This window comes from Hoplias malabaricus, chromosome Y (assembly GCF_029633855.1).
Source record: "Hoplias malabaricus isolate fHopMal1 chromosome Y, fHopMal1.hap1, whole genome shotgun sequence".
Lineage (NCBI taxonomy): Eukaryota > Metazoa > Chordata > Actinopteri > Characiformes > Erythrinidae > Hoplias > Hoplias malabaricus.
Window position 1 is genome coordinate 13,691,673 of NC_089820.1, and position 11,762 is coordinate 13,703,434.

General features: G+C 37.5%; 1 pseudogene; it reads left to right on the forward strand.

Moving 5' to 3' along the window:
• Positions 1-10,573, forward strand: part of LOC136679058 (metal transporter CNNM4-like) — a 39,016-nt pseudogene extending 28,443 nt beyond the window's left edge.
• The last annotated feature ends 1,189 nt before the right edge of the window (positions 10,574-11,762 follow it).

Here is an 11,762-nt window from a genome sequence, read left to right on the forward strand (position 1 = left end):
AGTTTGCAGAATACGCCAACTGTCTGCAAAGTCAACCCCTGCCAGAGCTGGACTACCCTCACTAAACATGCTGCGTAGGGCCCCACAAATTAATAAAGGCCCCCTTGCATCAAGTTAGGGAGACTTAGTGTATCATCAGAAGATGAAGCGAAACTACCCTTCAGGATATGAAAAAAAAAAAAGGGAAAATGACTCCACGACACTGAGCTGCGGTAACAGCAATGAGGTAAACCTGTGACTGTTCTTCGCAAGGTTGCATTGTTAAAAAATAATAGTCTAATAACATAGTCGCAGGAATATATTTAGAGGAGGCATGCACTGCGCAGCTGCTCTCCACAACCTTAAAAGCCTCACAGTGTCATGAACCAAACTATGAAGCAGAAAAGTAAACATATACTGGTGTTTTTATATGGTCTAGTACTCATTTGAACTTCTCCAAACACACAGTACACTCTGAAACTTTCTTACTATTCCATTCCACCTTAAAACATGACACAGTTACTATCAAGTGCAAAGTTTCAGTTCCACCTTAAATGCTGCCACGTTATTCACACAATCACAATAACACTGGCATATTTTACCTTTTCAGCTTAAACAGTGAAGCAGTTGCAGGTGTTTGGTCAAAACTACTGCAACATTTAAGGTGACACAATGATGCACGCTAGAGTATATACAGCTACAAGAAAATACGAGTGGAGAGTCACAAAAAAATGGTCACATTTTGGCTTAGAGTTCAGGTAGGAGGGCCCCTTATAAAAATTTGCTTAGGACCCTAGGAATGTCTGGACTGGCTCTGATCCCTATAGACCTCCAAATGTTATGTGGCCTTCAGATTAGCTCAAGAGAAGTGTGTAGACAGCCTCATGGAATGGGCTTCCATGGATGAGCAGCTGCATCCAAGCCTTACATCACCAAGTGTGATGCAAAGCGTCAGATGCAGTGGTGTAAGCATGTCACCATTGGACTCTAGAGCAGTGGAGTTCTCTGGACAGACTAATCATGCTTCTCCTTCTGGCAATCTCATGGACAAGTCTGGGTTTGGCGGTTTTCAGCAGAATGGTACTTGTTTGACTTCATTTTGCCTGGTGTAAAGTTTGGTGTGGGGTTGCTTTTCAGGAGTTGGGCTCAGCCCCTTAGTTCCGGGTAAGTTTTCAGTCCCAGCTCACTCTGGCTCACTCGGGTTCCAACCGTTTACCTCGAGGTGTTTGTAAGAGGTTTATCTGCTCCTTGGGTCGATGGCCAAAAGTGCAACTAAAAGTAAAATTTGATCTTTGAGAACTGAGGCAAGGAGCGGTGTTTAGTCCAAAAAACTAAAATAACACGCAATTACGCGATGAGTAAATAGTGCCTAACTTTTGTGGTTTTGCGCCGCCATTGTTGTGGTTTTCGACATCACCGGCTCCATTTTGTGGTGGAGCCCTGCCAGTGGAAAAGCGACAGGCTTTAAGCGTGCCGAGCCATATCCATGTGGTGGAAAAGTGACATTAGAGCTGAGACTGAGCCAAGCCTTCTCATCCCAGTGTCTGACCTCATGTATGCGCTTCTGGAAGAATAGTGACAAATTCCCATCAACACAAGCCTAGACTTTGTGGAAAGCCTTCCTAGATGAGTTGAGCTACAGCTGCAAATGCTGGGCCAACATCATATTAAACCCTTTGGATTAAGAATGGGCTGTCACTCAAGTTCATATGCATGCAAAAGCAGATGAGTGAATACTTTTGGTAATATAGAGAATAGAGTGATTAATGCAGAGTTGTATAGTGTTGCAAGAGTTACTTCAGTAGTTTGTGATTCATGGTGTTTTGTGTGTGGGTGGTCCACAGGGTCGTGTGGAAGTGGAGGCTGGAAATGAAAATATGAAATTTGAAACGGGACCCTTCTCCTACTATGGTGTAATGGCACTAAGTGCCCCAACACTAGGTAAGAAACATACACAGACTAACCCAACGATTCCCTCTCTTTCTTCATGTATAACATTCCCACTTTTTTAAACTTAAGTCTAATTAGTTTATAATAATATCAGTCAATATGGTTCATCCAAACTTAACCAAAAATATTTGAATGGGGTGAAGCAATGTTTTATGTTAAGGTAAATATGAGTAAACACAGCTTAAATAGATACTGAAAAGTAGCATCTCAAACACAAAAAACTTCTTGAACTGCACTGGAATTTTTTTTGTAACTTCAGCATCTCTCCGCATTCTTCTCTTTTCAGTGCATTCTTGCACCGTCATAAATTAAAAAACTTCAGAAATCTGAAATGTGATCAGTTGATAAAGGCAACCCAAATAATACAGAACAAAATGTTGGTTTATTTCTTTACAAATATGATTTAGAAATGTGCATTAATGTACAAATCCATCAATAGATTTTTTAAGTAAATTTCTTTGCAAACATTCTTGGTAATTACTGGAAAAACATTAATCAGTAATACAAGGAGACAGAAAAGGAAAGCTAAGAGTTTACATAAAACATAATTTGAAGTAGGTAAGATTATTGTGGTGTATCACTACCACCTATGTGATTTTAGTAAGTATGCGTCAGTGGTTATCCCCTCAACTGTCCGTTTTCAGACTCAGAACATCAGAAGGATTTTTATGTAGGCAATAAAGCATAAGTAAATATTGCCAAGCTCAACCTACAACAGTAATTTTATGGAATAAATCCGTGTGTAATCCATTCAAAGGCCACCCAGATTCAGACCATGGGAAGAGCTATAGCACTGGAAGTTTGAGTATGTAATTATCATGTTGCTCCACTGACATCTTGTGGTGATCCTTAGTATTACAGCACAGTCATCGCTGTAGAGGAGAGATAGTCTGTTCTGTTAAGGTGTTTTATACCTGTTTGATGTATTCTCACATTTCGATTAAACGTAAACATATTTAAAAGTGGAGAAATATTAGACTAACATATTAAAATGCTGAAAAACAAGAGGGTCAAATCTGGGAAAATTACAGTTTCCTTATAATCTTTCACTCATTGTGTCCCTTTCATGTAAATGTTCTCTGTTTCTTTCATTATATTTCTTGGTCACTCCAGTCCTTATTTGTATCCATTTCAAGAAATTTTGTTCTTCTATTATTTCCTGTCTGCTCTCTCTCCCCTCTCCTTCTCTACACACACAAAAAAATATTTTTACTGTAACCTTTCTTTCACTCTCTCTCTTTCTCTCAAACATCCACCCTGTCTTATGGCTGTTCATTTCTTTCACCCCACCCCAGTGAAAGTCTGTCGTCCTCGTCCTTTCTCTCTAAAGAGGCGTTCCCTCTTCTCCCGTTTCTCAGGTAACCATCGGCATGTTTGGCTTCTCTAACCTCAGGCTCAAAGTGACACCGCATCAAAAAATTTCTTAAAATTAACCAAAAAGAAAAAAGAAAGTGGTGCTATAACTGTCAGAAATCTGAATAAAGGGTGAGGAGTTAGTGTGACCACAATTTTAAAAATGCATATATTGATTAAAACTGTCATTGTTGAATATCTAAGTAATCTAATAATCAATAAAGTAATATTTAATATAATTTAATAATTTTTGTATTATTTACTTTCATAAATTCCAGAATACTGTAGTATAGGTTTTAAAACATAATCTAAACCTATTTTAACATGTTAGTCCACATGTGAAAGACCTGCTCTTTGGAGCATAAAATTGCTCATTGCTCATGATGACCTCTTGTGGATTGAGGTTTCTATAAAAACTTAAAGGTCACATTTGAATGATTGTTGGGCAGTACGGTGGTGCTGTAGGTAGAGATACTGTCACACAGCTCCAGGGTCATGGGGTCTGATCCTCACCTGTGTGTGAGGATGTTTTTGGTGTTCTTCCTGTGTCCGTGTGGGTGCTTTCATTTCGTCCCACAATTCTTAAACACATTCATAAGTGGATTGTCTATGTGAAATTGCCCACAGGTGTGAGTGTGTGAGTGACTGGGTGAGAGCAGTACATTGTGATGGACTGCTGCCTTATCCAGGGTGCAATCAATGATCCAGGGCTGACTCTGGACATACCACAACCCTGATCAAGATGAACCTGTTGAAAAAGAAAACTGAAAAAGTAAATGAATAAACAAATGTTGTTGCTGTTTTGTCAGTATGAGAAAAATGACTTATTTTCAGTTACTCTACAGATCTATTGTTTATATCTAAAGAGTGATTAAATAATTTATTCCCATATATTGGAAATATTGTGACAATCCTAATACAATCTAGTCTTCTTTATATTGTTGTGTTAGTCGGTATAGTGGTTAGTTCATTGTGACTGTCAGTACAATTTCTCTTTTTAATAGTCCCTTGGTCTCTATAAGTGGTGCTTATAGCCCACTGTAAATGTACAGGATGAATTCTTTAAAATATGAATTCAAACCTTCACAGTGGAAAACTCTGTGCTAATTTTTTTTTTCTGTTAAATCTGTAGTTTGCCTTTTCATGGTTTGGGTTAGATGGATTTAGAAGTGGGCAAGATTACAGTGCTGTACCATTGCAATATATTTTTGTTGTCATGAATATACTTTTCTAAATATATAATAGATCTAGTCAGTAGTTAAAAAACTGTTGAACTGTGCACTGTTGAGTTTTAATGTAGCATTATAAGTGCATTGTTTCTGTGTCAAAATATTGTGGTCCATATCATGTCTTGTGGAAATGACAAGTATATTTATTTGATATGTTTCCCATATTTACTATGCAAAATTGATCATTTAAATAGACAGTGGATATGTTCCTTGAGACTAGGCCCGGTTCTAGACTGCTTTGGATGGGGTTTGATTTGAGCAGGGATGCCAGTCCAATTCAGGGACTGCATACTTCAAAGGACACATTTATAGGTTGATTACATCCCAGCAGTGCGATTATGCTGTACCATTTCCAATAAATGCATCCAGAAAAGGTTGATTTCTGGATGGTTGGATCAGAAAAAAGCAAGAAAAACAATATGCATAAACAACTGCAAACACTCTCTCTCTAAAATAACATGCATGATGCAGCACTATGTTTAGTAATGCTGTACTTTAAGCACATTCGGCTTGAAACAAACAATGAACCACTACATGAAAGTATTGAAGCATGATATTTGTATATTAGCGCTCTTGGCCACAATGCTAATCCGGGCAGATACAGCTGGCAACAAGGTAAGCACTGAACCGAATATTCTGGCAATATATATTATGGTGACCAGACGTCCTCTTTTACCCGGACATGTCCTCTTGTTTTAGACTTAAAAATATGTCCGGGCGGAATTTCACAAATGTCCGGGAGTTTGTTTTTCTAGAGTTTACATAGAATTTCGAGAAGCGTTTTGTTCACAAACTAGTCCCGCCCTCCCCTACTTCGTTTGGTTCTCTTGAGTGAGAAGGGGGCGTGGTGAAGTAGCCTAAAATCTTCTAAAATCTCCTAATATTTTACCTTCACATTACTATAAGCAATTTATCTGTTATCAGTTTACTTCTACTCAAAGAACCAATCAGAAATAAGCAAAGGAAAAAGACGATGTTTGGTTGGTTGAGCTGGCTTTGAATTTGGGTGGACAATGGTCACCCTTGCCCCCTATAGAGCCGGCACTGCTTGAGGCTGAGCCCTGTGATTTGATAAAGTCGTGTCTACATTGTTACACGTTTGTCAGGACTCTGCCAGGAGAGGGAGCCAGCTGATACATTTACTGATCACTGTTGAATTTTTACTATCCAGGTACCTCATTGCTTAAAGTGGAATTCTGCCTAAATTTAAAAATGCTGCACGAGTGGTTATTCTGAGTGGTTTTATGTTGAAATCTAATCAGAATTATTCACTATGCTGGAATTAAGATTGTAGTGTTAATGCCTCTAAAAGTCTGAAGCCATTTAACTATGAATATGTTGAATTATGTTTCAGAGTTCATTAAAATTTTTTACATAATCAGACCAGGAGTCTCAAAGAGCAATGTTTGACCACAATACTAGTCAAATGAATACTTCTAAACTTTAGGTAAATTGTGCATAATGTAACATCAGGGCTGTCTACAGTGGAAAAATACATGTTATTTTTGTTAAGGAAACAAAGAAACACTCGATACTAAAAAAAAAAAAAAAAAAACAGACAATTTTTACTATTTTACCCAATGTAATTTATAGAATGATTCAACAAAAGTTTAGCATTAAATAATAATAATTAGGAAAATGTGTGCTTGCACTGTAGATATTGGAGCCCCTGGTTCCCATGTCATGAACTGTAAAAACTTTGAGATTTTATCTTCAATCAATAATTTCACATTTTAATAATCTCCTTTTAGAGACACAGTTTTCCCTTGTTATGTCTAGACACCTATACTGTAAGTACAATGCAGGCTCCTGATTTTCCTGCGTGAAGCTGTGTTGACAGTGATGGTCTGCCATCAATACTTTTCTGCATTTGCACCAAAGAGCGAGCGAGCTTATTTATTTATTTATTTATTTATTTATCTATCTATCTATCTATCTATCTAAATGGCAGTCTATTCAATTCTCCCCTTTTATACATAATTTTATTCTCTCTGTACTTACCCAAAATACACTTGATCTGCCAGGACACATTGTATATGTAACATAATTGTACCATATTCTATCATTTTTATAGATTTTTAATTTATAGAAATTGTGTTGATTTCATATGCCCCATTTCATTTCAAATATTTACATTATGTTTTTTATTTTACACAGTTCTTTAATGCAGTCTTATAAATATTCAACCCTCCTTCTGAAGGATAGAATGTAATATACCTTTAGGGAACACAACTGGATTTAAAACCAGTTTTATACCTTTTTGTACCTTTAGTATCTTTTTTTTTTTCTGAGAGTATATAAAAATCATTTCTATATCAGCCAAATTATTAGCTTCACAATTATTGCCAATGTATATATTTCAAACCATTTATTCTGATGATTTTGGCATGGCAAAATAATATATTTGCATTTTATTGAATTTACTGAATTAAAAAAATCAAATCAAATAATATATATATATATATATATGTGTGTGTGTGTGTGTGTGTATATATAAATGTAACAATTAAATGTAAAGAAATACAATTATTAAAGAAATACACACACACACACACACACACACACACATATATATATATATATATATATTTTTTTTTACGGTTCTTTAAGTTCATCTGTCAATTGTGTATGTACTTTTTGATGTGTGTGCATGTGTGAATGCAGAGTTTTTAAAGACCTGTATTAAAAAAGTCTAGGTGTATGCACCTTCCTGCTTTTATTGGTCTCTGTGTGTGTTTCAGAGTTCCGCTCTCCATCTCATCTCAGCGGTTTGAACCGATCTGTGTCTCTAAATTACACTGATCGCACTGAGTCACAGTCCATCAGTGGCAGTAACACACAGCTCAACAATGCACCTTCTCCACAGTACATCCCCGATTTCAATGTACGAGCTCTTACAGACCTGCAGATTGTTAAGGTGAGAATGAACATTCATTGAGGTTCTGACGGTAATTTTCCACCCAATTTACTCATTGCTAATTACATTCTTTAACTACATCTCCCCAGTGAAATATGTCAAGCAGAGTTAGGAGGGAAAAGTCACATGTGTCCTCTGAGACAAAATCACAAAACCAGTGTTCTGCACAATATGTTTGTAGGAGAACACTGGCAATATCAAATAACGGATGTCCAAATTAGCTAGAACTGTGTTGAATGATGAGGGGAGATGGCAGACCATTTGTACTCTTCTGGACTCATGATCTCAGAAGGCTAAGGAGTCACCAGGGATTGAACCAATGATGTCTCTATTATATTGCCTTCCATTTTTAATTGTTTTTGGCATCACCATACCAAAGTGATTTTACCCTTTCAAACTCCTTGGTATCCTTTAGATTATCCTTGGTAATCTAAAATTCAACCTGAACAAGGTGGATTTGTTTCCTCTCATGGTATTTCTCATGTTCTGAGAGATGTTTTCTTTTTAGCCTCTTTCACAAATGCACAGTAACCCAAAAATAGTTGCATGCAGACATCTCCAGATCCAGAGTTTTTCTTGCCACAGTCATCTTGGTCGATGAGCTGTTCTGTGAGTGCTAAACAAGTGAAACTGTATTGAACAAATAGGATGTGGCTTTGTGATCTATGCTGCATAAAGGCAATGAATCTCAGTGCCACAACTATTTTAATTAGGAACACAATAGAACTACGTATTCATCTCTGTTGTTTTCAATAACACAAACAACACTTCATCCCTGTTTCCCTTTCCCTCTCCCTCTCTCTCTCCCCCTCTTCCTCCTTACCTCCCTACCTCTATCCCTCCCTGCTTTCACTTCTTGTCTCTCTCCCATCCTCTCCCCCTCTACTTCCCTTCCTTCTACTCCCACTGTCACACTTTCTCCACTTACTCCCTACCTCCCCACACCATCCTCTCTCTCTTCCTCTTTCTGTGTCTTTCTCCCTTTCTCTCCCCCTCTCCTTCCCTCTCTTCTTCTTCTCTCTCTCTCTCTCTCTCTCAGATCACTCGATCGCAGTATCAGAATGGCCTCGTGGCATCTAAGTTGGACAGCTCACCCCAGTCCCCAGACAGTGGACACACACATGAGGACCAGGACACACCTGTGGACAACGACACACCTGTAGTGCCTCTGTCTCCTTCAGAGAACACTCTCACACTACCCCTTACAGACACCCCTCCAGATGAACACACTTCGCTCTTGAATGAGCAGAACTGCCTGCCCACTCGCCAAGCCAACCACAACACACACAATGACAGCTCCATCTGACAAACTGTCTTAAAAACACATTTCTAACAGACTGGGATTTGTCCACAAAAACGGGCATTAACCGTAACTGCTACACATTTCCAGGAGGAGATAAATGACTCACAGTTATACACAAACACATTCTCTGAATTTGACCCCTTGAAGTCCTCTTGTCATAAAATGGTACTTACAATACAGGCCTGGTGCCCATGGGGTGAAACAGTTGCCAGGTCTTTGACCATTGAACCAGCCAGATTCCCACTCCAAAAACTATCCTTCTTGGGGCATTCAAAGAATTTGCACAGATAGGAGGGGAATAATGCATTATGTACCAAAACAGATTATTTATTTTTTCATTTTGCAAAAAGAATGCTTACAGAAAGTGTGATTCATAATGAGGCAAGTCTGGACATTTAAGTGAACATCAAAGCAAGAGTTTTACCATAAAATTCAAATTTACAATGGATTCTTGCTTACCTCAAACATAGCTAGTCAGTGAAGATTTATTTGGTGCTGGATGTTTACTTCTTTAGCTTTACACTAGAACTATGATACTATTACAGTTAGCAAGTAATGGCAACATTTGTCAACCAGCTCAAAACATGTATTTTTGTTTGGTTTTAGATTAATATTTGTGCTAAAAACCACAAAAACTAGCAAAAAAACTGTTTGAGATTACTTAATAGTACCTAATTATCAAGTTGGCACAGTGTTGTGTTATCATAGTCTACCACTACTTGTTACGAATATTAGCCTTATAGTGCATTCTTCAGTGCAAAACTAAAGAAGAATGTTTTTCATTTTGTTTGGGGTATGATGAAATTATGTCTGATATGAAATTATCACTTTAAACTAAACCGTGTATGAATATACGCATATATGTGTGGAAGGATTTAGAGAAACAAAGGGGAAGGGAATGGAGTACTTATAGGAACATTAAGGAAAAAATGTGTGTTCTGCCTGTTTTAAACCATTTGTTTATCAAATCAAGACATCTCAGGGAGGCACTGAGCATTATATACAAGAAACCACATGTTAGAATGACTTTCTCTGTTTATAAAATTAGAACTAAAGGAAAAATGACCAAAACAGAAACAACTGAAGCATGTTGATGTACAATTTATGGAAATTTTCATTTCATATCAAGGCATAGATTAAAAAGTAGCATATGAATTCCATGTATTGTTAACTATCGAATGGTTTTTAGATCATCCATTGGTTTTCTGTGCAGTCATGCTCCTGTGAATAAGTGTCTATATACATGTGGGCTTGTGTGTAGTTGTTCTGCAGTGACATAAGGTATTTTTATTACCCCAAAATGAACAAGCTGTTCTAGCAGGGCAGTCTGTGTGGAGATTAACATTTTCTTTTCTTTAGATAAAGTTTGCTTGTGTTGGGACAAACTTGAAAGACTGTTTGTGGTTCACTACCATTTGGACTTGAAGTGAACCAAGCAGAAGAGATTATAAATGCTGTATTTATTTTGCATAAGACCCTATTTGTATATTTTTTAGATGTCTTTTTTTGTGGAAAATATTGTCTGTTTTATAACCTCAAATTCTGTTTCATGGTTAATGCTTTCCATGCGTTTCTCGGTACTTATTCTCTGTACGTGTAAGAATGTGTGCAAGTAATCAGACAATCTGTAGTTCTCTTGAAGCCAAAATTCTTACTGATGAAACACATTGGCCCTGGAGGTTTTAAGCTTTTCCCTTTTTTCTTTCTTTGTTTTTCTTTGCTATCTCACTGTGATTTATTTTGCTTTATACCAAATTGTAAAAAAAAAAAAAAAAAAAAAAATTATTTTCAACGAACCATATGCAGGACACACACAGACATATTAGCCAAATAAATACTGGAAAGCCTATAATTGGGAAATTGTTGTCTCTATTTAAAACATAAAAAATATCTATATAAAAACATTCACTGCTCATTATTTTTACCATTTTGGCAGTTTCAAAGTATTTGTGTTAGAAAGAGAGTGTACATTACAAAGAACAATTCTGCTTGGGTGAAGGGGTGTATGGTTTTGTCTCTTTCATTCTTTTTGGCTGTTTATAATTACAGTGTAAGCAAAGTACAAAGCAAAGCAGTGTGTTATTATCCAGTTTTTTTTCCTATTATTATAATTACAGGATAATAGCTCAAAAATCATTCATTCATTCATTATCTGTAACCGCTTATCCAGTTCAGGGTTGCGGTGGGTCCAGAGCCTACCTGGAATCATTGGGCGCAAGGCGGGAATACACCCTGGAGGGGGCGCCAGTCCTTCACAGGGCAACACACACATTCACACCTACGGACACTTTTGAGTCGCCAATCCACCTACCAACGTGTGTGTTTTTTTTTTTTTTTGGACTGTGGGAGGAAACCCACGCGGACAACACACCAACTCCTCACAGACGGTCACCCGGAGCAGGAATCGAACCCACAACCTCCAGGCCCCTGGAGCTGTGACTGCGACACGAATTACTACAATTTAAAGTTTTTAAGATAGTAAAGAGGATTATTTCCATCGACATATAATTAGATATTGACACCATCATCAGCTCCCCCTTCCTTTTTCTCTGTTTATATGTCACTATCTAATTTGGCTCAACTACATTGGATATAATAGCATCTGTCTAGCAACGTCTTAGCAATACACCTCAACAACTACCTGGGATATTATAGCAACCACCTGGCAACAACTTGGGATACGATAGCAACTGTCTGGAAACCACTTATCAACAACCTGAGATGCCACAGCAACCACTTAGCAATACCAAAGCAACTAAAAAATACCTAGCGGCACCATAAAAAAACATACAGAAACACCTTAGCAACCACTTGGCATACCATGGCAACTGCCTAGTAACCACTTAGCTACACCTTTCAACCATCTGGGATAAAAACAACTTAGCAATCTCTTAGAAACTGCCTAGAAACCTCTTAGCAACCACCTAGCAACCACTTAACAACACCCTAGCAGCCACCTGTAATAAATTACAACTATCTAGCAACACCATAACAACCATACGAAAACACATTATCAACCATGTAAGGCAAT